Source organism: Macaca nemestrina, chromosome 3 (assembly GCF_043159975.1).
Source record: "Macaca nemestrina isolate mMacNem1 chromosome 3, mMacNem.hap1, whole genome shotgun sequence".
Lineage (NCBI taxonomy): Eukaryota > Metazoa > Chordata > Mammalia > Primates > Cercopithecidae > Macaca > Macaca nemestrina.
Window position 1 is genome coordinate 190867673 of NC_092127.1, and position 24216 is coordinate 190891888.

At 47.0% G+C, this 24216-nt stretch overlaps 1 protein-coding gene across 6 annotated transcripts in view; it reads right to left on the reverse strand.

The window, feature by feature from the left end:
• The window catches only part of NSD2 (nuclear receptor binding SET domain protein 2), a 112749-nt gene that overhangs the window by 84483 nt on the left and 4050 nt on the right, over positions 1 to 24216 (reverse strand). The window contains exon 1 of one of the 6 annotated variants that reach the window (XM_071093921.1): positions 18926 to 19685. The exons of 3 other annotated variants lie outside the window; for them this stretch is intronic. The gene's annotated coding sequence lies outside the window, so the exon portion shown is untranslated. Of the gene's footprint in view, positions 1 to 5764; positions 5851 to 6028; positions 6265 to 18925; positions 19686 to 24216 lie in introns of those variants that run through there. 2 more of the 6 variants (XM_071093919.1, XM_071093920.1) reach the window with 2 other exon arrangements.

The window sequence follows — 24216 nt, forward strand, 5'->3', positions numbered from 1 at the left end:
TGTAATCCCAGCTACTTGGGAGGCTGAGGCAGAAGAATCGCTTGAACCCAGGAGGTGGAGGCTGCAACAAGCAAAGACCATGCCACTGCACTCCAGCCTGGGTGACACAGTGAGGCTCCATCTCAAAAATAAATAAACATAAAAATAAAATTTTTTGTAGAGATGGAATCTTGTCTTGTTGACCAGGCTAGTCTCTGAGTCCTGGCCTCAAGCAATCCTTCCACCTCGGCCTCCCAAAGTACTGGCATTACAAGCAGGAGCCCCTGTACCCTGCCAAACAATTTTTTTTTTCCCTTGAGACAGGATCTCACTATCACCCAAGTTGGAGTATAGGGCAATGGCACAATTTCAGCTCACTGCAACCTCTACCCTTCAGGGCTCAAGCAATCCTCCCATCTCAGCCTCCCAAGTAGCTGGGACTAGAGGTGCATGCCACCATGCTCAGCTAACTTTTTAATCCATTTTTTGTAGAGACGGATCTCACGATACTGTCCAGGTTGATCTCAAACTCCTGGGCTCAACGGATCTTCCCATCTCAACCTCCCAAAGTACTGGGATTACAGGCATGAGCCACTGCACCCAGCCCAAACCACCTTTCCCCCCCCCCCCCCGAGACAGTCTCGCTCTGTCACCCAGGCTGAAGTGCAGTGGTATGATCACAGCTCACTGCAACCTCTGCCTCCCAAGCTCAAGTGTCTCCCGCCTCAGCCTCCTGAGCAGCTGTGAGGAGTATAAGGCACTTGCCACCATGCCCGGCTAATTTCTGTGTTTTTGTAGAGACAAAGTCACCATGTTGCCCAGGCTGGTCTCAAACTCCTGGGCTCAAGCGATCCACCCGCCTTGGCCTTTCAAAGTGCTGGGTGTAGATGTGAGCCACCATACCCATGGGTTTAACAATCTTTCTTATGTTGGGGAAGGCAAGGAGTGAGTAAGTTCTTAAGTTTAGAAAAGTATGAAGAACAATAGGACAAACGAATATACCCACCACCTTGAAAGACAATTTTTTGCATTCTGCCACATTTGCTTCCAGTTTTTTGTTGTTATGGTTGTTGTTTGAGATGGAGTTTCGCTGTCGCCCAGACTGGAGTACAATGGCCCAATCTCGGCTCACTAAAAGCTCTGCCACCCGGGTTCAAGCGATTCTCCTGCCTCAGCCTCCTGAGTAGCTGGTATTACAAGTGTGTGCCACCACGCCCGGTTAATTTTGTGTGTGTGTATTTTTAGTAGACGGGATTTCACCATGTTGGCCAGGCTGGTGCTGGTCGTGAACTCCTGACCTTGTGATCCACCCACCTCGACCTCCCAAAGTGCTGGGATTACAAGCATGAGCCACTATGCCCAGCCACTTCTAGTTTTAACATGAAAGAAAAGAACTACAAATAATAACCACTACAAATGTGTATTTAGTGCTTCCTCTGTGGCACTCTGGTTTGAAGGCAGTCTCGAAACCTGAGAACTAGGAAAGGAAAGGAGGAACAGGAGCCAGCCTTCATGGGGCTGCCAGGTCCAAGAAGCCAGGGTCGCCTAGGCAGACCATCCACCTCCACACCCACAACACTGTAAGGTAGGTATGACTCTTCCACTCCACAGGTGCAGGGGCTGTGACACCCACGTAGTACAGCTGGGAAGCAGAGGCGCAGCACTCAAATATAAGCACTCTACCTCTAGGTGCTGCCTCCCACCAGTCTGGTGAGGAGTGAATGCATAAAGCAAAGATAAAGTCTACCTTATTTCCAACGTATAAGTTCCATTTGCTGTCCCCCAGAGGCAATCTCCATCATGATTTTCCTATATATCCTCCCAGGTTATAGTATGTATCCATTAACACAGAACTGTTGCATGCAGTTTGTATTGCTATAAACACCATCATACCTTTGCTCTGCAACTTGATTAGTCAGTCAACATATCTTTATTTCCCCATGATGATATGTACAAATACAGCTTAGTCTTTTTAGCTGTTGCATTATTATTCATCACAAATAATTTATTCTTATTAAGTTATTCAAAGATGATGGAAACAGGCCAGGAATGGTGGCTCATGCCTGTAATCCTAGCACTTTGGAAGGCCAAGGCGGGAGGATCATCTGAGGTCAGGAGTTCGAGACCAGCCTAGTCAACATGGCAAAACCCTATCTCTACTAAAATACAAAAATTAGCCAGGTGTGGTGGCGCACACCTGTGATCTCAGCTACTAGGGAGGCTAAGGCAGGAGAATCGCTTGAACGTGGGAGGTGGAGGTTGCCGTGAGTCGAGATCGCACCATTGCCCTCCAGCCTGGACAACACAGTGAGACTCCATCTCAAAAAAAAAAAAAAATGATGGAAACATACATAGAACATGATGTAAAGTTTCCCAAAATATTATGCAAAGTTAGCACAATCCTTATACCAAAACCAGGAAAAAAAGAAGTATTAAAAAAAAAAAAAAGCTATAGACAAGATCAGTCAAGAACTGACTGAAACTACCCCAAACAGAAGTCAATCAAACCCAGCCATCACTGTATTAAAAAAAAAAAAAAAAAAAAAAAAAAGATAACATGGCCAAAAATAGTTTATCCAAAAATATAAGGATAATTCAACATCAGGAATTCTATTAATGTTGTCACAATATTAATACATTATGGAAATTTTCTGGTGAAGATAGCTAAAATGCTGTTTTAAAGAAAAAAAGAGGCCAGGCATGGTGGCTCACGCCTATAGCCCTAGCACTGAGGGAGGCTCAGGCAGGTAGACTGCTTGAGTTCAGGAGTTCGAGACCAGTCTGGCCAACATGGTGAAACCCTGTCTCTAATACAAAAATTAGCCAGGCGTGGTGGCACACACCTGTAGTCCCAGCTACTTTGGAGGGGAGAGGCAGGAGGATTGTTTGAAGCTGGGAGGTCGAGGCTGCAGTGAGCTAAGATGGCACCACTGCACTCCCACTCAGGTGACAAAGTGAGATCCTGTCTCAAAAAACGAACAAAGGTAAGAAATAAAGGTAAAAGAAAAAGACAGAAAGAGAGACAGAGAAAGAGAGAACGAGAGAAGGGAAGAAAGGAAAGGAAGGAAGGAGAGAAATGAAAGAGTTCAGGAAGGAAGAAGGGGGGGGGGGAGGCCGGGCATAGTGGCTCACCACCTGTAATCCTAGCACTTTGGGAGGCCAAGGAGGGAGGATTGCTTGAACCCAGCAATTTAAGACGAGCCTGGGCAGCATAGTGAGACCCTGTCTCTACAAAAAATAAAATTAGCCAGGCACAGTGGCGCACATCTACAGTCCCAGCTACTGGGGAGGCTGAGGTGAGAGGATGGCTTGGGCCCAGGAGTTTGACGCTGCAACGAGCTGTGACCACACTACTGCACTCCAGCCTCGTGACTCAGCGAGACCTTGTCAGCTACATTGCCTAACACAAAGCAAAAAAGAGAAATCTCCAGGTCTAGAAATGAAAAGAGAACAGTAGTCTGAGCCTCATAGGGTGCAGGTTGCCCATGGCAGGACCCCAGAGTTTAAGAGCTGGGGCTTGGCAGCCGGAATACAGAGCAGAGGTGCAGGACAGGGCACTGGGCCTGACTGGGCTTCCTGCACTGAGCCACAAGGAGAGGAGTCATAGAGAGCAGCTGGCTACAGTGATTAGGAGCACCAAGTGAGGAGGCTGCTACCTGCACTAGAATCCCAGCTCTGCCACTTACTAAACTGTGGGACCCCGGCCAAGTGACTCTACCACTCATCCTCACTCCATGTCCTGAGGACAGAGGACCCACCTTGCAGGGTACTTTCAAACATTAAGGAGGAAAAGAAGCCACCACCAGGCAGAGGACTTCCTCATCACCAGGTATCTGTGGTCACAGTGCTGTCATCATCACCTGAGCCCCTCTATCAGCCAGCCCAGGGCTGGGCCCTCAGCAAACACCCACCAGAGGCCACTGGGGTGACAGAGCCACCCTTGAGAAATGTGAACCCCAAGCCTCTGCCTAAGAAGGCTAAATCCTGAGACCAAAAAATGTATGTCAAAACAGGTCTAGAATGAGTGACACTGGTAGGGCCTGCAGGGAGACCTGAGAACTGCTCATGGGGAGCCCCCGTCTCCCCCGGGAAAGCCACTGAGAGATGCCCCTGAGGTAAACACAGCCTCCCACCAGCAGTGGGAGATCTTCCAGGAGCCAGGCACAGGACAATATGGAAGGTCTTCCACAGAGGAACAGGAAATTACTGTTTTCATGATTTACAAACTTGCAAAAAAAAAAAAAAGGTATTGGTATTGAAGTTAAAAACTCAGTTGTTGAGTTGAATATAACAGACCAGGCACAGCTAAAAATGTAATAGATTAGAAGATAAATATGAGTGAATCAGCAAGGAAAAAGGCTGATAAAGAGATGAAAACCATGTAAAATTAAGACATAATGATTATGAATGTTTCATTCTTTCAAATATTTATAAAGTGCCTACTATGTGCAAGACACTGATTTTAGGTGTTGGGATTATAACATTGAACAGAACGGGGTGAAAAACACTATCTACCCAAAAGAATTAAAAGCAGGAACCAGAAGATATTTGTACACCATGTTCACAGGAGCACTGTTACAGTAGCCAAAAGGTAGACATAACCCAGGGGTCCATCAACAGATGAACAGATAAGCAAAATGTAGACCATCTGCACAGTGGAGTAGTATTCAGCTTTAAAAGGAAAGAAATGCTGATATCTGCTACAATATGGATGAATCTTGAAGACACTATCTATGCTAAGTGAAATAAGGCAGACATGAAAAAGACAAATACTGTAAAATTCCATGTACGTGAGGTCCCCAGAATAGAATTCATAGAGACAGGAAGTAGAATGGTGAGTGCCAGGAGCTGGGGGAAGAGAAAGGGGGATGGAGAATTATGGGGCAGACTTTCAGTCTGAGAAGATGAAAAAGTTCTGGAGATAGTGTGATGGTTGTACAACCACGTGAATGCACTTAAGACCTTAGAATTAAATGCTTTAAAATGGTTAAAATGGTAAATTTTATGTTACGTATACCCCCAAAAATACTCTACCTTCAAGGAGCTTACATTCCAATGCAGTTCTAGTTGGAGAGGCTTGAGAGGATGAGGGAAAGACAAGTTTTCCATTTTTCTTTCTTTTTTTTTTTTTAATTGAGACAGGATCTTGCTCTGTTGCCCAGGCTAAAGTGCAATGGTGCCATCACAGCTCACTGCATCCTAGAACTCCTGGGCCCAAGCAATCCTCCCACCTCAGCCTCCCAAGTAGCTGGGACTATAGGCGTGTACCACCACACTGGCTAATTTTTGTATTTTTTGTAGAGACAGGGTTTCACCACATTGCCCAGGCTGGTCTCGAATTCCTGGACTCCCAAAGTGCTGCGATTACAGTAGCCAAAAGGTAGACATAACCCAGGGGTCCATCAACAGATGAATAGATAAGCAAAATGTAGACTATCTGCACAGCCAGACTATCACCTCGGCCAGCCAACAAATTTCAAAGAGATGAAACATTTTCCAGAGATGAAAGGAAAATTAGGTATTCTGATTAAAAGAGTACCCTAGGTTCTCAGCAAAATAAATGAAAACAAATCATCTAGATACAGTGTATTGAAATGACAGAGCATGAAGAACAAATAGAAAATCTTTGCCAGGCATGGCGGCTCACACCTGTAATCCCACCACTTTGGGAGGCTGAGGTGGGAGGATCACTTGAGGTCAGGAGTCTGAGACCAGCCTGGCCAACATAGTAAGACTCTATCTCTACAAAAAAATTTTAAATTTAGCCAGGTAGAGTGGTACACACCTATAGTCCTAGAAGCTAATCCTAGCTTCTTCAGAGGCTGAAGGAGGAGGATCACTTGAGCCTAGGAATTCGAGGCTGCAGGGACCTATCAGCATGCCATTGTACTGCTGCCTGGGCTACAGAGCAAGACTGTCTGTTAATCAATCAAGCAAGCATTAAGGGAAAATAAATGCCCACCTAGTACCACCACAAGTGTCCAGAATTTTATGCCCAGATAAATTATCATTCAAACACGAGGGATGGGCCGGGTGCAGTGACTCACACCTGTAATTCCAATACTTGGGGAGGCCAAGGCAAGTGGATCACTTGAGCTCAAAAGTTCGAGACCAGCCTGGGCAACAGGGCGAAACCCTGTCTCTGCAAAAAAAATACAAAAATTAGCTGGGTGCATGCCCATAATCCCAGCTACTTGGGAGGCTGTGGCAGGAGGATCAGTTGAGCCTGGGCAGCAGAGATTGCAGAGAGCCGAGAAAGCACCACTCCACTCCAGCCTGGGGGACAGAGCAAGACCTTATCTCAAAACAATAGAACAAAAACAAGAAAAAGAGGCAAAATTCATCTTGCGATATGCAAAGACTGAGAGTTTATTTTTTTTATTAAAACAGAGTCTCTGTCGCCCAGGCTGGAATGCAGTGGCACAATCTCGGCTCACCGCAACCTCTCCGCCAGGTTCAAGTGATTCTCCTGCCTTAGCCTCCCAAGTAACTGAGACTATAGGCACGCACCACCACACCTGGATAATTTTTTTGTATTTTTAGTAGAGACGGGGTTTCACTACGTTGGCCAGGCTGGTCTCAAACTCCTGACTTCAGGTGATCCACCCGTCTCCGACTCCCAATGTGCTGGGATTGGAGGCATTTAAGTCACCGAGCCCAGTCTGAGAGTTTAATACACATATCTCCTTCACAAAAGAAAGATGTAAAATCACAAGGACAAAGAACAGAAGGGATTAGAGTTAGAGATGTCAAACCTGGGAAGGCCGACTTAGAGGAATCAAATTTGTACTGGAGATGTGCTGTTGTAGGAAGAAGACTAATAACCTAAGAATTCCTCATTTATAAATATTTTTCTTCTTAAAATACCTTAAAAATACAAATGCAATATGACCATTGTAAAAAGGATGAAAATATTTAAGCACTCAAGTGAAAAATAAAAATATAGAGGTTAAAAGAGAAATTACCAGTTAAGAGTTATCAGTGGTTCTAGGACGGGCACGGTGGCTCATGCCTGTAATCCCAGCACTTTGGGAGGCTGAGGTGAACAGTTCACCAGGTTAGGAGTTCAAGACCACCCTGGCCAACATGGTGAAACCCCATCTCTACTAAACATACAAAAAATTAGCTGGGTGTGGTGGTGCATGCCTGTAATCCCAGCTACTCAGGAGGCTGAGGCAGGAGAATCGCTTGAACCCGAGAGGCAGAGGTTGCAGTGAGCTGAGATCAGGCCACTGCACTCCAGCCTGGGCGACAAAGCGAGACTCCATCTCAAAAAAAAAAAAAGAGTTATCGGTAGTTTTCTAAGGGGGACAGGAACAGAGGTGGGAAGAGTTAAGCATCACATTGCTGTTTCTTAAAATAAGTGCTTAGGAATTATACAACTATTCACATTTCACGGAATATATACAATATGACCTGACACATTAAGGGGCTAGGGAGGCTGAACAGCCCCTATAGGACCACATGGACCTTGGGAGGTCTCCAACATGAGGGGAGGGACTCCACTCTCCGAAGCAGGGGGAAGGCTCTGGACAACAACAGTCACCATTCAGAACCCACTCACTCAGGCCAGGTGTGGGGGACCCACACCTGTGATCCCAGCACTTTGGGAGGCCAAGAAGGGAGGATCGCTTGAGCACAGGAGTTGGAGACCAGCCTGGGCAACATGGTGATGGTAAGACCCCATCTCTAAAATTAAAATAAAAATAAAGAAATGAAAATAAAGAACCACTGAGTCCCACAAGTTCTCCAGCACTTGGAAATAGAGCAACAAACAAAATGCATTCCTTATTCTTGAGGTGCTTATATTCTAGAGGAGAGAGGCAGAAATTAGGAAGTGTAGATATGCTAGGAAAAGAGAAACGCAGAGGGCGGTGGGGAGGCAGGAAGACTATTCCTTCCTGGACTGGGGCTGGGTAAGTCCTAGTGCGCATTTCTGGTGAGGTTTTTTTTTTTTTTTGAGACGGGGTCTCACTCTGTCACCCAGGCTGGAGTACAGTGGCATGATCTCGGCTCACTGCAAGCTCTGCCTGCTGGGTTCATGCTATTCTCCTGTCCCAGCCTCCCGAGTTGCTGGGACTACAGGCGCCCGCCACCACGCCTGGCTAATTTTTTTTTCTTTTTTTTTTTTTTTTTTTTTTTTTGGTATTTTTGATAAAGACAGGGTTTCACCGTGTTAGCCAAGATGGTCTCGATCTCCTGACCTTGTGAACTGCCTGCGCCGGCCTCCCAAAGTGCTGGGATTACAGGCATGAGCCACCGCACCCAGCCCTCTGGGGAGCTTTAACATCTCAGACACAGTAGGCCTCACTGCTCCCACCTTGCCCACTGGCTTAGATGTCAGCTAAAGCCCACTCTGATAATTTGTCAATCTAACTGAGCAGAAGGAGGTCTCAACACTAGGACAGCAGTTAGATCTTCAGGACATTCCCCAGAGCCAGGCCACGAGACGGACCGAGCTCCAACCCATTCCTCCAGGGGCGGAAGAGACTGAAATGGAAAACCCAAGTTTGCAAATATGATTTACACATACCTAAAATACTCTCATTTTCTAATACATCACACTAGTCTACTTGAAATATATTTCAACCCTGCTATCACTGAATGATGGAAGAACCTCTGTTCTCATATAAAACAATTCCATGTAGGCGGGGCACAGTGGCTCACGCCTGTAACCTCCATACTATGGGAGGCCAAAGCAGAAGGATCGCTTGAGCCCAAGAATTCGAGATCAGCCTGGGCAACATGGCAAAATCCCGTCACTACAAAAAATACAAAACTTAGCTGGGCGTGGTGGTATGTGCCTGTGGTCTTAGCTACTGGGGAAGCTGAGGTGGGAAGATCGTGTCAGTCTGTGAGGCAGAGACTGCAGTGAGCCGAGATCGTGCCACTGCACTCCAGCCTGGGTGACAGAGTGAGACCTTGTCTCAAAAAAGAAAAAAACGGCCAGGCGTGGTGGCTCACCCCTGTAATCCCAGCACTTTGGGAGGCTGAGGCAGGTGATCACCTGAGGTCAGGAGTTCGAGATCAGCCTGGCCAACATGGTGAAACCCCATCTCTACTAAAAATACAAAATTAGCCAGGTGTGGTGGCGGGCACCTGTAATCCTAGTTACTTGGGAGGCTAAGACAGGAGAACCACTGGAACCCAGGAGGCGGAGGTTGCAGTGAGCCGAGATCGTGCCATTGTACTCCAGCCTGGGCAACAAAAGCGAAACTTCGTCTCAAAAAAAACCTTGTACAAGAATGTTCATAGCAGCATTACTGATAATAGTAAAAAGCAACCCAACAGTCTATCAGCTGATAAACGGTTGAACAAAATGGTCTATCCATGCGATGGATATTTAGCCATAAAAAGAAATGACGTCCTGATTTATGCTACAACATAGATAAACATTATGCTAAGTGAAAGAAGCTAGATACAAAGGCCACATGCTGTATGATTCCATTTATGTAAAATGCCTAAAATAGGCAAATCCATAAAGACAGAAGTAGAATGACTGCTAGGGGCTGGGAGAGGAGAGGGTAGAAAGTGACTGCTTAATAGTGCAGACTTTTTTACTGAGATGATGAAATGTTTAGGAATTAGGTAGCAGGGACTGTTAAACAACACTGAACATACCAAAAACACCACTGAATTATACACTCTATAATGGTTTAAACAATAAGTGTTATGTGAATTTTATCTCAATTAAAAAAAAAAAAAAAAAAAAAGGTGGGCTGGGCGCAGTGGCTCACACCTGTAATCCCAGCACTTTGGGAGGCCGAAGCGGGTGGATCACCTGAGGTCAGGAGTTCCAGACCAGCCTGGCCAACATGGTGAAACCTCATCTCTACTAAAAATACAAAAATTAGTCGGGCATGGAAGTGGGTGCCTGTAATCACAGCTACTTGGGAGGCTAAGGCAGGAGAATCACTTGAACCTGGGAGGCGGAGGTTGAGGTGAGCCGAGATCATGCCACTGCACTCCAGCCTGGGCGACAGAGTGAGACTCTGTCTCAAAAAAAAAAAAAATTATATACATGGGAAGCTCAAAAATAATAAAGCAGCCTGGAGTGGTGACTCACACCTGTAATCCCAATACTTTGGGAGGCCGAGGTGGGTGGATCACTTGAGGCCAGGAGTTTGAGAACAGCCTTGCCAACATGGTGAAACCCCATCTCTACTAAAAATACAAAAATTAGCTAGGCGCGGTGGCTCATGCCGGTAATCCCAGCTACTCCAGAGGCTGAGGCAAGAGAATCACTTGAACCCCAGAGGTGGAAACTGCAGTGAGCCGAGATTGCCACTGCACTACAGCCTGGATAGAGCAAGAATCAGTCTCAAAAAAAATAAAAATAAAAACAATTTAAAAATAAAAAATAAAGTAATACCTTCAAAATTCTGAGGAAAAATATGCAGAGATGATGGGCATATAAAGCCTTTTTTTTTTTTTTTTTTTGAGACAATCTCGCTCTGTCACCCAGGCTGGAGTGCAGTGGCCCGATCTTAGCTCACGGCAACCTCCACTGCCCGAGTTCAGGCAATTCTCCCTGCTTCAGCCTCCTGAGTAGCTAGGATTACAGGCGCCCAACACCACGCCCGGCTAATTTTTGTATTGTTACTAGAGACAGGGTTTCACCAGGTTGACCAGGCTGGTCTCAAACTCCTGACCTCAGGTGATCTACCCACCTCAGCCTCCCAAAGTGTTGGGATTACAGGCGTGAGCCACCGCACCCAGCCATACAGTCTTAATAAACATTGCCTCACACATATTTTAAGATAACTACCAGACTGCGTATCACCAAATATGAAGGTAAACTAAGGAAGACATGAGATCCAAAAAAACAGATGGTCCATCTCAGAAGATAATGTGAACAGCTGTGCAGCAGAATAGGGAGGAGTCCAATCTGGAGCAGGAAGACAGCTCTGGGAGAAAGGTCATCACAGAAGAAAAAGAAAGAAAAAAAGGAACTGACAGATCTAGTGTAACTGACCATCCCAAAGGCTTTTTATACAGTTCATTTGAAAAACCTTAGGCTGAATTAGTAACGGATATATGGAAAACAAAGCCAACAGAAAACAAGAACTCATACAAGTATTATCCATCACAGTGTATGATTTAGCTGAACAATGTAACAATTTACATTCATTTAAACCAAAACTTGCTATAAAAGTGTGGTAGATTAAAGACAGCCAACAAAAATTAGCCAGGTGTAGTGGCTCATGCTCACACCTGTAATCCCAGCACTTTGGTAGCCTGAAGTAGGAGGACTGCTTGAGCCCAGGAGTTGGAGGCTACAGTGAGCTATGATTGTGCCACTGCACTCTCGCCTGCACAGGGGAGCAAGACCTCACCAATAAAATATAAATGAAGATGGCCAACAATTCTTTGTCACTCTCTCCACCAAGACATGAAGGTCTGCTTCCCCAGTCCCCTGACTCTAGCCTGGCCCTGTAGCTGTTTTTACCAACAAAACATGTCAAAAGTGGGGACTTGCTATAACTGAGCAAGGGGGATTTAAAAAAAAGAAGAACATGTCAAAAGTGATGACAGTTCTCACTCTAGCCTTTAAAACGACTGGCAAATCTCACTTCCTCCCTCATGGAACCAGCCACCATGCTGCAAGGAAGCCCAAGCAGCCTCATGGGATAGACCACACTGGGGAGAATGAAGTCCATGGCCGAAAGTCCCTACTGAACTCTCACAGTTGACAGCCAGTACCAACAAGCTGGCATCACATGGAACAGGAGGAACAAGCTAACCTTGGCAGACCACGTCCCACTTACAAAACTGTAAACAAATACAGGTTGTTGTTTTTTCAGCCACTAAGTTCTGGAATAGATCATCAAACCACCACAACATTGGGAATATTGGAAAGAAGTAGGGAGGTAACATGGGAGGTAAGAAGGGCGGGTAAAAAAGCTAAATCTTCATCATCTTCCACAGACAGAACTGAACATATATCAATCTGGAAGTTCTAAAATTAGCAAAATAAGCAAGTTACTTTTTTTTTTTTTTTTTTTGAGATGGAGTCTTGCTCTGTCCCCAGGCTCGAGTGCAGTGGCGCAATCTCAGCTCACTGCAACCTCCGCCTCCCCAGGTTCAAGCAATTCCCCACCTCAGTCTCCTGAGTAGCTGGGACTACGGGCACATGGCACCACACCTGGCTAATTTTGTGTGTGTGTGTATTTCAGTAGAGACGGGGTTTCACCATGTTGGCTAGGATGGTGTCAATCTCCTGACCTCGTGATCTGCCCACCTCGGCCTCCCAAAGTGCTAGAATTACAGGCGTGAGCCACCGCACCTGGCCGCAAGTTACTTTTTAAAGTACAGATAAATAGAAACATCTGAAACGCCAGACGCAGTGGCTCAAGCCTGTAATCCCAGAACTTTCAGAGGCCAAGCTGAGTGAATCACTTGAGGCCAGGAGTTCAAGACCAGCCTGGCCCACAGAGTGAAACCCTGTCTCTCCTAAAAATACAAAAATTAGCTGGGCATGGTGGTGCACACCTGTAATCCCAGCTACTCAGGAGGCTGAGGCACGAGAATCGCCTGAGCCCGGGAGGCGGAGGTTGCAGTGAACTGAGATCATACCACCACACTCCAGCCCTGGCGACAGAGTGAGATCCTGTCTCAAAAAGAAAAAAGAAAAAAAGGAAACAGCTGAAAGAGCAGAGGTTGCCTTGATGGAACTCTGAAAGGGAGCAGAGCAGGGACTGTCACCTTTGATTACAAGACTCACAAAGCACATGTCTTCAATGGACGTGCTTTAGTTTCATAAAGGAAAAGATAAGCTGAAAATATGCTTCAACATTTTAGTTGGTGAGGGCAGAGTTGTATTTTTCCTTCCACTTTTCTGTATTATACAAATTATTCATAAAAGATATTTTCTGATTATAGAATTATGAAAAATAATACTTAAGCTAATTTTGCCACATTGATGTGTCAAATTGCACATCTCTGGAAATAAAATTTATATAAACTCTAGGCTGGAACTCACACAACTCAGTTTCTCTACTGAGTTGTGGAACTGCGACTGGAACTTCCCCTGGGGGAAGAGAGCAGTGAGGGACTGCCTGTATCAGGGCAGCTCTGCGGAACCCGGACCTCAGACCCAGGTCTGCAGGGACCGCTGGGTGGTAACAAAGAGGAACAGCACATGGGTACCAGAGAGGCAACAACAGCTCCTGAGACAGGGGCACCCACCAAGAAGGCACAACAATGAACAGCAGCCAGGCTCAAGGACCCAGAGCATGCCTCCACACTCCAGCATTATGCGTAGCCCCAAGCAGCCACTTGCGACTCCCCAGAGGCAGAAATGCAGAGCAAGGACAAGGTCCTATCAAAATACACATAAACAGGGGCCACTGAGACCGATGTCCTTTACCTCAGAAGTTTATCAACTTACAAGAATGACCAGGGCCCCCTCTCCCAAAGAAAATAGAGAAGGCAATGACCATAATTCATTCTATTACTATTTATTCTGAATCAGTAGAGAGCCCTCAATAATGCTCCACTGATCCGTAAGCAGGAGCCTGAGGGCACTGGCAATGTCTTGTTTCTGCTCTTTACTGATTTAATCCACTGATCTGTTGAAATGCCTATAGCAGCTGTGAACATACTGGTATATAAAAAATAGACATGCGTTCAGCCTAAAAAGGTAGATACTGGACAAACAAGCAGCACTATTATTTGTTTCAAAGGAGTTACAGGCAGTTGAATTTTTTTTTTTTTTTTTTTTTGAAACAGAGTTTTGCTCTTGTCACCCAGGCTGGAGTGCAATGGCACAATCTCGGCTTACTGCAACCTCCGCCTCCAGGTTCAAGTGATTCTCCCGCCTCAGCCTCCTGAGTAGCTGAGATTACAGGTTCCTGCCACCACGCCCGGCTAATTTTTTGTATTTTTAGTAAAGACGGGGTTTCTCCATGTTGGTCAGGCTGGTCTCAAACTCCTGACCTCAGGTGATCCGCCCGCCTCGGCCTCCCAAAGTGCTGGGATTACTGGCGTGGCCCAGGCAGTTGAATTTTAAAGATACACTTGCAGATTTCAGAACTCAACTGAAAAGAACCCAATACACTGTTAACACGATACATAATCCATTTGTCTTCCACAAATAAAGTATACAATTTACAGATAAAGAATGAGGCCAGGTGCGGTGGCTCACACCTGTAATCCCAGCACTTTGGGAGGCTGAGGCAGGCAGATCGTGAGGTCAGGAGATCGAGATCATCCTGGCCAACATGGTGAAACCCCGTCTCTACTAAAAATACAAAAACTAGCTAGGCGTGGTGGCACATGCCTGTAATCCCAGCTACTCGGGAGGCTGAGGCAGGAGAATCACTTGAACCAGGGAGTTGGAGGTTGCAGTGAGCCAAGATTGTGCCACTGCACTCCAGGCTGGGTGACAGGGCGAAACTCCGTCTCAAAAAAAAAAAAAGAACAAAAGGGGCCAGCAGTGGCTCACACTTGTAATCTCAGTGCTTTGAGAGGCGAAGGTGGGCCAGATCACTTGAGCTCAGGAGTTCGAGACCAGCCTGGGCAACAAGGCGTAACCCCATCTCTACAAGAAAATACAAAACTTAGCCAGGCACAGTGGCATGCACCCATAGTCCCAGATACTTGGGAGGCCGGCTTGATCCCAGGAGGCAGAGGTTGCAGTGAGCCAAGATCATGCCACTGCACTCCAGCCTGGGTGACAGAGCAAGACCCCATCTCCTCCCCTACAAAAAAAGGGGGAAAAATCTAATTTTTATGCCTGCAACTTTCTCAGTAGTATAATTTTGTAAGTTTTCATTGTAGTTAGTACTGCTTCTGCTGAAATGTCAATTTTTCTCTCCCACTTAAGGAAGAATAAGTTGTCTTAAGTTAAACAAGCTTCTCCATGCTCTCGTGACAGTTCCAGCCTCTATCCTAGGCTACCGTGTAGAAAAACACGAACAGATAATGAGAGGCAGCAGCGCAACTCCTGCGTGCAGCTCCATGTGGGCCACATTCACTCCTCATTGTCATCTAGGCAGCTCCTTCAGCTCACACATGCTGAGCACCCACCCAGGCTGCTCACTCTGGGAACGCAGTCATGGACAAGACACAAGAGCCCTGCTTTCATGGGGCTTCCACTACAGCTGAGAGAGCAGATGGGGACAACAAACAAGGTGGGATCAGGAGAGCAGAGGAGGTATACTTTTTTTTTTTTTTTTGGAAACAGAGTCTTGCTCTGTCACCCAGGCTGAAGTGCAGTGGTGTAATCTCGGGTCACTGCAACCTCCACCTTCCGGTTCAAGTGATTCTCATGCCTCAGTCTCCCAAGTAGCTGGGGTTACAGGTGGGTGCAACCATGCCCAGCTAATTTTTTGTATTTTTAATAGAGACAGGGTTTCGCCATGTTGGCCAGGCTGGTCTCGAACTTCTGGCCTCAAGTGATCTGCTTGCCTCAGCCTCCCAAAGTGCTGGGATTACAGGCCTGAGTCACGCACCCAGTCCTACAGAGGGAGTACACTTTTTAATGGGGGGAGAGTCATCAAGGTGGGGTTCATTGAGAAACTGTTACTCTAGCTAAGGAAGTTCACAAATTTTTATTTCTTAATGGGCTTTCTCTTGTTTCTGAACCTTGAAATGGAAGGAAATGTAAATGCATACAGAAAGAACGCTATCTGGACAGTAAATGGCACCTCCATCCATCTGGTTCTGTCAGACAAAAACTTAGGGTTATCACTGGCACCAGAACTTCCCCTCATCTCTCCTTATCCCAAACAACACAACTTATCAATTTTACTCCAGAAGCCTTCCTAGCTAGGCCTGTCCACTTTTCTCCACACCCACAATCCCAACACTGGCCAACCACCAAGCTCTTTCACCAAGACTGACGCCAACAGTCTCCTGACTTATCAGTCAGGAAACTCAGACAGTAGCTCTCAACTCAAGGGCATCAGAATCACATGAAGGACACATTAGAACACAGATTGTTGGGCCCCACTCCAGAGTTTACAATGCAGTAGATCTGAGACCTGAAAACGTGCATTTCTAACTAGCATCCAGGCCACTGATGATGCCAGTCTGGGGACCACTTTGAGAACCACTGGAGATTGGTTATGGTACAGCAACAAACCCAAAACTGTTACTTGGCTCAACCCAAAGTTTTCTTTCTTTCTTTCTTTTATTTTTTCGAGACAGAGTCTCGCTCTGTCGCCCAGGCTGGAGTGCAGTGGTGCAATCTCAGCTCACTGCAAGCTCCACTTCCCGGGTTCACGCCATTCTCCGGCCTCAGCCTCCCGAGTAGCTGGGACTACAGGCGCCTGCCATCACGCTCGGCTAATTTTGGTGTGTTTTTAGTAGAGACGGGGTTTCACTGTGTTAGCCAGGATGGTATCGATCTCCTGACCTCGAGATCTGCCCGCTTCAGCCTCCCAAAGTGCTAGGATTACACGCGTGAGCCACTGCGCCTGGCCCAAAGTTTTCTTTCTTGCCCATGGTACACATCCGTTTGTTTCCACAGTCAGAAACAAGAGAAAGGGAATATGATAAAGCATGTGTCTCAGCCCTTCCACTCAGAAGTTGCATGTCACTTTCCACTGGCCGGAGCAAATCACAGGCCAAACCACATTTCAAGGAGACAGGGCTGTCCAATCCAATCAGGGACCCAAAGCAGGGACAACGGAAAGGTTTTCACCTGAACAGAGTGACCACAGATTGGGCTTCTGTACACACTCTTCCCGAACCTTCCCCAGCACCAACTCAATCTATAGAGCAATCTAAGGAATCCTCTTTCCAAAGCAAATAGATTCATGTCACACCATCACCCTTAAAAACCTCACACTGCTCTTTTTTTTTTTTTTTTGAGACGGAGTCTCGCTCTGCCGCCCAGGCTGGAGTGCAGTGGCCAGATCTCAGCTCACTGCAAGCTCCGCCTCCCGGGTTCATGCCATTCTCCTGCCTCAGCCTCCCGAGTAGCTGGGACTACAGGCGCCCGCCACCTCGCCTGGCTAGTTTTTTGTATTTTTTAGTAGAGACGGGGTTTCACCGTGTCAGCCAGGGTGGTCTCAATCTCCTGACCTTGTGATCCGCCCGTCTCGGCCTCCCAAAGTGCTGGGATTACAGGCTTGAGCCACCGCGCCCGGCCTACACTGCTCTTAATAGGACCTAAAAGAACGTGCCCGACTCCCTCTGCTCCAGCCATACCAGCTTTTTCCTGCTCTATCATGGAAGTTCTGCACAGGCTCTTCCCTTCATCTGATACTCACCCCTACCCTCATGGAGCCAACACCCAACCCTCATTCTGCTCTCTGCTCCCTGCTCTAGTGTCTATCCCATCAAGAAGTCTTTCCCAAAGCCCTGTCAGGTATAACCTCCCTACTAGATACACTTAGATCTTTCCTTCATGACTTGCTTTGTGTGATAAGGAATTCTAAACTTTTTTTTTTTTTTGAGGCGGAGTCTCGCTCTGTCGCCCAGGCTGGAGTGCAGTGGCGTGATCTCGGCTCACTGCAAGCTCCGCCTCCCGGGTTCCCGCCATTCTCCTGCCTCAGCCTCCCGAGTAGCTGGGACTACAGGCGCCGCCACCACGCCCGGCTAATTTTTTTTTTTTGTATTTTTAGTGGAGACGGGGTTTCATTGTGTTAGCCAGGATGGTCTCGATCTCCTGACCTCGTGATCCGCCCGCCTCGGCCTCCCAAAGTGCTGGGATTACAGGCTTGGGCCACCGCGCCCGGCCAGGAATTCTAAACTTAACACATAAATGTGGAGAGAATAGTTAGAACCAGGGCTCGGAGGAGTAGCTCACACTTGTAATCCCAGAACTCTGGGAGGTGCAGGCAGAAGGACTGCTTGAGTCCAGGAGTTCAAGACCAGCTTGGGCAACATGGCAAAACAGCAAAACCTTGTCTCTATTTAAAAACAGAAACAGGCCGGGCGCGGTGGCTCATGCCTGTAATCCCAGCACTTTGGGAGGCCGAGGTGGGCAGATCATGAGGTCAAGAGATCGAGACCATCCTGGCCAACATGGTGAAACCCCGTCTCTACTAAAAATACAAAAAAATTAACCGAGCGTGGCAGCATGCGCCTGTAGTCCCAACTGCTGGGGAGGCTGAGGCAGGAGAATGGCGTGAACCCGGGAGCTGGAGCTTGCAGTGAGCCGAGATCGCGCCACTGCACTCCAGCCTGGGTAACAGAGAGCAAGACTCCATCTCAAAAAAAAAAAAAAACCCATTAAAAAATTAGCCAGGTGTGGTGGCACACACCTGTGTCCCAGCTACTCAGGAGGCTGAGGTGGGAGGATCATTTGAGCCCAGGAGGGACCCTATCTCAAAAAAAAAAAGTTAGAACCCATGTGCCCAGGCCGGGTGCGGTGGCTCAAGCCTGTAATCCCAGCACTTTGGGAGGCCGAGGCGGGCGGATCACAAGGTCAGGAGATCGAGACCACAGTGAAACCCCGTCTCTACTAAAAATACAAAAAATTAGCTGGGCGCGGTGGCGGGCGCCTGTAGTCCCAGCTACTCAGGAGGCTGAGGCAGGAGAATGGCGGGAACCCGGGAGGCGGAGCTTGCAGTGAGCCGAGATCGCGCCACTGCACTCCAGCCTGGGCAACAGCGTGAGACTCCGTCTCAAAAAAAAAAAAAAAAAAAAAAGAACCCATGTGCCCATACCACTTTCAACCTAGACCAGTCCTGAAGTCCTGATGTAACCACAAATAACCGGCTCCCTCGCTCCCATAGGATCATGACACAAATCCCAGATGATGTACCATTTCATTGGTAAATGTCTGTATGCACCTCTAAAAGGCAGGAATTACTTTAAACACAACAAAACCACTACCACAGGTAAAAATAAAAATAATTCCTCAATAATAAATATAATCAATGTTCCAAATTCTAATTGTCTTAAATATCATAAATGATATTCAGTTGTTTCTCTAACAGACTGGCCTGACACTAACACAGATAAACCCTACGATAAAAATTAGTCCATGTACCTCCAGTCTCTTGTCATCAGTCCCCTACATTTTTCCCTGTTGATGAGTATGGGTTACTGGTCTTAGAGTTTCCCACATTCTCAGTGTTGCCAATGGCAACTCTGTAGTATAGTTCAGCATGTTTCTCTCACCCCTGTATTTCCTGTAGATTGTTAAACATAGGAGCTTGACTGGACTCAGGTTTGATTTTTTTTTCTTTTTGACAGAAGTATTTCACAGGCTTTTCAAAGATATGACCTTTGCTCACTGTCCCGCCCCATTTCATCCCGTTTCAGGCCTATAAAACCCATGGGAACAAGGACATAGGTCTTGGCTCATCACTAGCACACAGCTGATACTCAATGAATGAAGAAATATCAGACAGAAGTACACTGCCATACTGACTGGCAGAAATATAATGGCTCAGTCTTCCATCCACATATAGACAGCTATATGTTAAAGTTTTCCCTGAGAGGTAAAACAAGTTCGTTCCCAGGGCGCAGAATCAGAGGTCAGGCCCTGTAGGAGTTCTAACTCCATCACATACAGCCTTGTGACTTTGGATCAGTTACTTGACATCTTTGGGATTCAATTTCCTGCTGTGAGGATTCAATGAGAAGATGCTTTGCTGCTCAAAGATTCATGTAGCAAGGCTGTACAAAGATTACACCAACTCCAAATTTTGGAGGGGAAAGAACACAGAAGCCTCCTATTTCTAACATTTTTTTTTTTTGAGAGGGAGTCTTGCTTTGTCACCCAGGATATGGAGTGCAGTGGCATGATCTCAGCTCTCTGCAAGCTCCGCCTCCCAGGTTCACGCCATTCTCCTGCCTCAGCCTCCCAGCGGCTGGGACTACAGGCACCCACCACCATGCCTGGCTAATTTTTGGTATTTTTAGTAGACACGGGGTTTCACCATGTTAGCCAGGATGGTCTCGATCTCCTGACCTTATGATCTGCCCGCCCTGGCCTCCCAAAGTGCTGGGATTACAGGCATGAGCCACCACGCCCAGCCTCTAACACATATTTTAACCAAAAATCTAGAAATTCACGTATTTATGAAATAAAAATCATTAGGAAAACAGAATAATACCCAAAAACTATCTCCACTTGTTAACTAAGTGCTTTCCACATCTAGGCACTGAAGACAAATCAAAGGGCTCTCAACTTGAAAAATTCACATGGAAAAGAGAATGAGACAAGAGCCTGTGCAACAGGCTAACTGCCATAAGAGGGCCCAGTACTCACGAAGGCATGACAAACTTGGGAGAAAACACAAAACACAAAACACACACACACACACACACACACACACACACATATCAAGTGCCATGGGCCCAGGGTCTGCAACACCTGGTTCTGGTAGAAATAGTGAAAGGCTTCACAGAGATGAGGGGTGAGCCATAAAACAACCACAGCAACACAAAATTAGGCAAGTCAGGAAGAAGCAACAGCACATGCAAAGATCCATGGGACAGGGCGCGGCTCATCACAAGAGCTACAGGCAGCATGATGTGATCTCACAGCAACCACAAAGGACTGGCCAGCCAAGACGCTAGAAAGACAGGCAGGATCACTGGCCAGAGTCACAGAGGAAAGAAAAAATACACATTAAAAAAAAAAAAATGTGGTGTGTGTATACACACACACACACACACACACACAGAGAGATATGAAGGAAAGACAGGCAGGAACCACACACCATCCTCAAGATCCAGGGCTTTCTCTTCTAAGCAAACAGTGAAGTTCCAGTAACACATTTTTAGGCAGGTAGGTGAGATCAGAGCTACCTTCTGGAAGGAAATGAGGTAGGTCAGAAGCAAGGCCCACTTTCCCTTCCCCTGGTTCACAGAGAGGTAACAGTGGTACCAGCAACTACCCAATCTTTCCATCTGTAAGGTCTGGACAGGGACCCCGCTCCTGCACCACTCTCACACTGTGGTCCAGCCCCGGCAATGCTGCCTCTGCTCATTCTCTCCCACCTGTCCACACTTCCCCAGCCTCGCCTCCTGTGCATTAGTAAAGTCACGGTTCTCCACCCTTGCTAGTGATGCATAAGGCTCTTCTGTGACCTCTGCCACCAGTCCGTGGCCCTCCACCTTTCCAACTCCGCACCAAGGCAAACATGCTCACACCACTCCCCTTCATTCACACCATTGCTGGGACATATTATGCCCCCTAAAGCATACAAAGTACTGAGGGCTGTGTATGTATTCAAATAGTCACTGAATGCCTGACAGTCACTCAGGTACCATTCCAGGTGCTGAGGATATGACAGCAAGCCAAGCGAAAGGAGAAAAGTCCCTGCCTTCACAGATGACCCAATGCAGTCAGAAAGACACATGGAATGTCGGAGGTATGTGCTATGGAGAAAATCTAAGGCAGATGGGGAGTGTCAGATAGCAACAGAGTAATTTTTAAAATTGTTTTGGCCAGGCATGGTGGCTCACGCCTGTAATCCCAACACTTTGGGAGGCCAAGGCAGGCAGATCACTTGAGGTCAGGAGTTCGAGACCAGCCTGGCCAACATGGCCTAGTCTCTATTAAAAATACAAAAAAAAATTAGCCGGGTATGGTGGCACACACCTGTAATCCCAGCTACTTGGGAGGCTGAGACAGGAGTATCGCTTGAACCCAGGAAGCAGAGGTTGTGGTGAGCCTAGATTGTGCCACTGCACTCCCAGCCTGGGTGACAGAGTGAGACTCCATCTCAGAAGTGTGTGTGTACATATATAATAATTTTTTTTTAATTTTATTTTTCTTTTGGGACAGAGTCTTACTGTCACCCAGTCTGGAATGCAGTGGCATAATCATGGTTCCCTGCAACCTCAAACTCCTGGGCTGGAGTGATCCTCCCATTTTGACTTCATAAAGCACCAGGATCACAGATAAACTGTAATAGTACCTGGTCACAACAGAGTACTTTAAATCTGTGGTCAGAGAAGGTGCCTGAGAGGGAGAAGTATAAGCAAAGACCTGAAGGAGGGTGAGGGACAAGCCACACAGATACAGCATTCCATGTCAAAGGAGGAGCAAGGGCAATAGTCGGAGGCAGCAGAGCTGCAGGGCTTCAGAGCAGGCAAGAGGCCCGTGTGGCTGTAACAGAATGAGAATGGGAGTGGGTGAAGATGGAAAAGACAAGGGTCTCCCAAAACAGTCAGGGAGTCAGGGATGGCATTCAGTGTGGGGCCCAAGCTGAGACCTGGCAGAGGGAAGGAAGAGGGAAAGCACGCCTAGCCCCCACACACATGGGGTAAGGGGGCACAGGGGCAGAAGAAAGGAACAAAAACTGACCATGCAAAGGCCCAGAGGAAAAACACGGCAGAAAGAGATAAGCTGAATAACTGAGATGAAGGCAAAACGCGTAGTGCAGTGAGAGTCAGAAAGCCCAGTGAGAGACTGGTCTTGGACCCCAATGGGCAGTAAGAGTCACCCCCTGAAGAGTGGGGACACACAGGACATCTGTATTTTAAAAAAACAAGGCAGTGTGTAGAGAACTACCTGAAGACAGTAAAACTGGAGTTGGAAAAAATGCTTTCTGATCATTAGCCTCCATAATATAGCAGCAAAAATATATGAAAACAATCAAAATATAAGAACATTAACATGCACAGATCCTCTAAAAGCGTAACAATTTTTTTTTTCCTTGAGACAGAGTCTCGTGTTACCCAGGCTGGAGTGCAGTGGCGTGATTTAGGCTCATTTCAACCTCTGCCTCCCAGGCTCTGGCAAGTCTCCTGCTTCAGCCTCCCGAGTAGCTGGAATTACAGGCACCCACCACCACACCCAGCTAATTTTTGTATTTTTGGTAGAGACGGCATTCCACCACATTTCCCAGGCTGGTCTCGAACTCCTGACCTCAGGTGATCTGCCTGCCTTGGCCTCCCAAAGTGCTGGGATTACAGGAGTGAGCCACCGCACCAGCCAACGGCCTAACACATTTAATTCACATCATCAGCTGTCTCAATGCCAACCAAGTCAACTTAAAAACTGAGGTTCCAATTCCTTCCAGAAAAAAAACAGAATTTTTTCTACACACCCACTAGGGTAGTCTCACTACCGGGGTTTTGTGTTTAGGTTTGATTTTTTTTTTTTGAGAGAGGGTTGTGCTATCTCCCAGGCTGGAGTGTGGTGGTATGATCATAGCTCACTGCAGCCTCAAAGTCCTGGGCTCAGGTGACCTCCCACTTCAGCCTCCCAAGTATCTGGGACTATAGGCACACACCACCATGCCCAGTTAATTTTTTTAAATTTTTGTAAAGATGGGGTCTCCCTATGTTGCCCAAGCTGGTGTCAAACTCCTAGCCTCAAGCGATCCTCCCACCTCAGCCTCCCAAAGTGCTGCAATTACAGGCATGAGCCACTGTGTCTATCCACTACTGGAGTTTTTGAGCTGAGGCCATCACTCAGCTAACCAACACTGCAATTTCTATCCTTGTATATTTTGTTGAAACCATTAAGTATTACAGAAAGTAAGATGCTTTGAAAACTCATCTGGGGTCAGGTGGTTTTAGGAAGGCAGATGCTAATACAAACCTAATTTGAAATCTTTTTTTTTTTTTTTTTTTTTTTTTTTGAGACTGGGGTCTCACTGTCGCCCAGGCTGGAGTGCAGTGGCACAATCTCATCTCACTGCAAGCTCCGCCTCCCAGGTTCATGCCATTCTCCTGCCTCACCCTCCCGAGTAGCTGGGACTACAGGCGCCCACCACCATGCCCAGCTAATTTTTTGTATTTTTAGTAGAGACAGGGTTTCACCGTGTTAGCCTGGATGGTCTCAATCTCCTGACCTCATGATCCACCCGCCTCGGCCTCCCAAAGTGCTGGGATTACAGGCTTGAGTCACTGTGCCCGGCCAAAACCTGTCTTGATTTTTTTTTTTTTTTTTTTTTTTTGAGACAGAGTCTCGCTGTCTCCCAGGCTGCAGTGCCCTGGCGCGATCTTGGCTCACTGCAAGCTCTGCCTCCCGGGTTAACGCCATTCTCCTTTGCCAGTCTCCTGAGTAGCTGGGACTGCAGGGGTCCGCCACCACGCCCGGCTAATTTTTTTTTTTTTTTTTTTTTAGTAGACATGGGGTTTTACCATGTTAGCCAGGATGATTTCAACCTCCTGACCTCGTGATCTGCCCACCTGGGCCTCCCAAAGTGCTGGGATTACAGGCATGAGCCACCACACCCGGCCAATCTGTCTTGATTTTTTAACTAGCAAACCAAATTTCATCAAATCAATCAATTCCTTCAAAAGCTATACTGCAGGCCAGGCACGAGGCCGAAGTGGGAGGATCACCTGAGCCCAGGAGTTCATGACCAGCCT